Raw genomic sequence first — 5,261 nt, 5'->3', positions numbered from 1 at the left:
GGACTTTTAATGTAGTATTGTTCTCAAATGTATCCATTATATGTCCCTTTATTGATATGGCATAAGTGTCAATCTTCTGGTTTATATTGTCGATTTGCTTCAGTAGTAGTTCTAGTTTAGAGCTTCTCCCAATATATTTCGACAGCACTCATGTGAGGGGGAGTGCTGTTGTCGTGGTTATTACTAAATTTCCCAATAAATTTATTTTGTTGGTAAGGCTGTTCATTTTTATGAATTATGATGTCAGATATGGGATGCCTACAACGTTAAGGCCCAGAGTTTTAAAACGGCCATAGAAGCTGCTTGCCTACTTCTCAGAATCGATGACATTGTGAGTGGGATGAAGAAGAAGCAGCCTCCTGGTGCCAAAGCTCCTTCCAAGCCTCAAGTTGAGACAGAAGGCGATGCAGATAATGAGCAAATAATTCCGGAGTGATTATCGAGAGCACGTGGTTATCTCAGTTTGAATGAAGTTTTGCTTTAAAGAAGAAAAAAAGGAGCATTATAAGTTTGATGAGGATATTTTTTAGGTTTGTAATGTCACCTTAACTTGGTAGTGTGTGTTTTGTCCCTCTTCTTTCTTTCTCAATCCACGAGGGGTGGGAAAGAAGAGAAGTCTTCTTATTGGAGAATGCTAATGTTAGTTTGACATGTCATCTGTGTATAGAACACAATTTATTTGTTCAACTTCGTGGATTGGCACAGTGGAGCTTATTTCTACCATTCTTCTGAATGATTGTTACAAGTCCAAACTTAGTTATTGACACAAATATGTAATTTTCTAAAAGTAAGAAAACAAAAAGTTTTTCATGGCCAAGCATCAATTTTAATAAGCCAGTGTGGCACCTAAAACACACAACGTACGGCACTGTACACAAACTTGTGGAGGAAAGGATTCATATTGAGCATCTATTTTATCCACTTAGGGAGAGTAAGAATTGATCTTGTCACTCCCATATTCAGCCAATATGCCACGTATTGATTCAAAGCAGAGCTTAAAAATGAAACGAAAGCTGATAAAAAACCCTAGACACGGCCAGCTGATGCAACTGAAATTGGCAAATAGCAAAGATGACATGAAGTCTGGGACTTCACAAGCGAGGTTGAACGAGGATGAAGCTGTGAGGGTTGCATAAAAGCATGGGACGCCTCTTGAAGGAGGCAAAATTGGTGATTCTGAGCCTGTGGATTTATTTTCCAGTCCTCATCATATTCCAAAGTAGGGCAATATGCCTACAATACGAAGGCAATATGGCCACAATAAATGTACAATACGACAGCAATGGAAGAGCAATATAAGTACAATCTAAAGGCAATATTAGGGCAATATACATACAATACATACACATTACAGTATTAAGGGAATACAAACACAATACAAATGCAATATTAAGTCAATGTACATACAATACATACACATTACAGACAACATTTCACACATGCGAAAGAAATCGCCTCCCAAACTGAACAATACTATCTATCCCGCGAAGGGAAAATGAAGGCAACAAAAGATCCATGTACTTGGGTGAGATGAACTGAAGCAGCATTCACCGTTACTACAGGTCCATCAAAAGATCCATGTCTTTGTCCTTTCTTCTCGCTGCATGCACGAGGCTATGATGAGCCATTCCATCAGAACCCATATTCAGTACCTGCCAGACGCCAGCTACATCAATTTCACTCCAATTGTGGTCTGGTGAGATGACCGAAGCATAATCTCGGAACATTTCGAAGCCGTTGTTGAAACATTCAACCATTTCATGGTTATATTCTTCAGATTGTGTGAATGTTTCGAGGGCATTTTTCTTTGTGTCTTCCAATTTCAACTTCAAGGACTCTAACTCTTTGCTCCGATTTTTTGCTTTAAGAGCTTGCTTCACCTCTCCAGCGTATGCTTTGTTCAACTTGTTGGCCAAGTTTCCCATAACTTGGCCATGAATATCGCACTTACTCTCCCACCAATCCGTTGCCTTTGACATATATTGGAGGTGGTGCTTGACGGCAGAGATTTTGTCAAGCGGATCATGAGTCTCAGACTCACTTCCAGATGAAGTGGGATCATGATTGGGAGTCCGAGGTGGAGATGGGAATGGCACATGCCAGGGCTGGTCCCCCGGGTAACTCACATGCTCGTTAGGAGGGCGTACATCCGACATGTTGAAGTATTACTGGGGACAATTCACAGCTGTTGCCTGCAACAAAACAAATAGAGGTACATTCAGTCTCCAGTTGTAAACGACTATATGGTTAGGTTGAGTGGAGAATATTTGCCTTTCAGTAAGACTAATTACCTTTCCCGTTAAGAAGGTGCCTCTGTTGCAGTTCTATATAGGAAGGTTCAGTTATATGTACGAACTTATATGAGGTAAATTGGGTTTTGTGTTGGTGCATTAAATTGATGGGATTCAAAACTACACCATTAACTCCTTGGCTGTAAGTTACAGCAGTACAACATGACATTAAGAACAATAAAATTGGCTTCCAAACGACAAAAAAGGAAACCTTAATGGGAAATAGGAAATTGTGGATTGGAACCAAAAATAGGACTATGTAAGTAAGCATTTATTGCGATTTTCAGAACACAAAATTGGAAAATAGGAAAATAGCAAAACACTAAAATTGGAAATTTGGAAAAGTGACAACTTAAAACTTGGATATGGGAAATAAGGAAACTTGGAAAATTGGAAATTGAAGAAAAGAAAATTTGGAAAAATGGAAATACGAAAAAATGGAAAGTTGGAAAGTTGGAAAATTGGAAAATTGGAAAATTGGAAAATTGGAAAATTGGAAAATTGGAAAATTGGAAAATTGGAAAATTGGAAAATTGGAAAATTGGAAAATTGGAAAAAGGAAATAAGGAAACATTGGAAACAGGAAAGTAGGCAATAGGATCAAATGATAGTTGGAAAATTGGAAAATTGGAAAAAGGAAAAAAGGACACTTGGAAAATAGGAAATTTGGAAATTGTAAATTGGAAAAGAAAGCAACTTGGCAAATTTGAAAATTTGAAATTGGCCAAAAGGAAACTTGGAAAATTGGAAAATAGGAAAATAGGAAATAGGAAATAAAAGAAACTCTGAAAACATGAAAATTTGAAATTTCGAAAATTCGAAAAATCAGAAAAAAGGACACTTGGAAAGTAGGCAAATAAGCAAATTGGGAAATTGAAAATTGGAAAATTGGAATATTGGAATATTGGAGAACTGGATAAATGAAAAATAGGAAATAAGGCAACTTGGAAAATAGCAAAATTGGAAATTGAACAAAAGGACAGTTACCAAAATGAAAAATTTGAAATAGGAAAAAAAGGAAACTTAGAAAATAGTCGAATTGGAAATAAAAACATTGGATAATTGGACAAAAACTTAAATTTTGAAAATTGGAAATAGGAAACAGGGACACATGGAAAATCAGAAAAATATAAACAAATTGAAATTGTGGAAATGGGAAATAAGACAATTACCATATTGGACAATTTTAATTACTGTCTGAATTAGGAAAAGTAGGCAACTTTTTATAAGTACATAATGGGGGGAAAATGGGAACATTGAAAAATTGGAAAACTGGAAATAGAACAAAAGGAAACTTGGGAAATTGCACAATAGGAAAATAGGGAATAGGAAAAAATAATGAAAAATTGAAAAATTGGAAAATTGGATGACACATGGAAAATAGGAAAATATGAAAAATGGCAAAATGGAAACGAATTGAGATTGGTGAAATGAGAAATAAGACAATAACCATTATTGGTCAATTCGAATGAGTTGGTGAATTTGGCAAATAGGCAACTCCCTTATTTCAATGACATAATGGGAAAATGACCAAGTTGGGAACGTCCAACATACAAATATATTACAAAAAGGCATAAAGTCAACCTGGGTAATAACTCCCTCCCATACTATCCCGCCCAATACTATCCCGCCTAACACTCCCGCCAATCCCTCCCGCCAATTACTCCCCCTGATCCCTCCCGCCAATAACTCTCTCACTTACTGGTTTGGTCATTAAAATTTGCAGGTATATTAATCAACCCAGCTGTTTGAAATGAAAACTTCCATCACATTAACTGCTGCTTACAGCCATTACCTTCCCCACAGATTTAACTCACATCGCATTTAGTCCCCTGTTGTTCCAATTAAGTTGTACACCAGCCAACAATAAATATCAAAGACCATGGACCATAACCTCACACCAAACCCAACGATTTCAATTACTGAAGGAGGGGAGACTGAAACAGAAGCCAAGTCACCGAATTCACTCCCTGCAGACTTGGTCCATGGCATACAGAAATGTCAACGCAATACCATGTTTTGGAAAAATCTTCATGCAGACATAGTTTCAAAAATTGTGGAGGGCCAAGCTAGATGGGGTGTCATAAAAAACCCCACAATTCGCTGCCGTTATCATTCGCGCATGCATCTCCTACATATAAAGAGAATGAAAGAAAAAATTGAACTTGCCCCTGCCACTGCAATTATGGTATTCAAGGAATCAGAAGCAATGGCCAAGTTGAAGCAAGAACAAGTGGAAAGGGGATTCAAACTATTTCGTAAATTTGCAATAATTGTGGATCCGGCAGGAAACTGGGCCAAGATCACTGTGGCCGGGGTCATGAATTTCATGGGTCGCGGTCACCACACTTGAAGAGTATGCAACTTCGAATTTGTCAACAGCAGGGAAATGGAACTATGAGGTGGCGTATTTTTGTATTATGTAACGATAGGGTGGCCTGTTGTTGTATTATGTAAGTTTGGAAATAGGAATGTATGGAATGATGAAGCCTCATTTTGTAGGGAAATGGAACTATGAGGTGGCGTACTTTTGTATTATGTACCGATGGGGTGGCCTGTTGTTGTATTATGTAAGTTTGGAAATAGGATTTTATGGAATGATGAAGCCTCATTTTGTATTTGTGCGTATACAGTTTATCGGTCTCCAGTTCTGTGGCGATATAGCAGCAATAAATATACAATAAACATGTGGATAGTGGCAATATTATGTCAATATCAGTACAATAGAGTGGTGATAGAGTTACAATATGATCCTATTACAGGACGTACTGCATCAGAATATGTTTTAAATTATATGGTCCAAAAATAAACTAATAAATAAACAAAAAAGTAATTACAACCTGTTAAAAGGATGAATTAAACATCCCTTAAAAGACAGATGGCCTACAGTACAGACCTTCAAAATGAACTCTATATATATATAATGCATGCCTTGTAGCACCATCACATCCCCCCCCAAATGACACAAAC

This window comes from Prunus dulcis, chromosome 3, assembly GCF_902201215.1.
Source record: "Prunus dulcis chromosome 3, ALMONDv2, whole genome shotgun sequence".
Classification (NCBI taxonomy): domain Eukaryota; kingdom Viridiplantae; phylum Streptophyta; class Magnoliopsida; order Rosales; family Rosaceae; genus Prunus; species Prunus dulcis.
The sequence above is the reverse complement of the archived record's forward strand: the minus strand, read 5'-3'. Positions refer to the sequence as shown.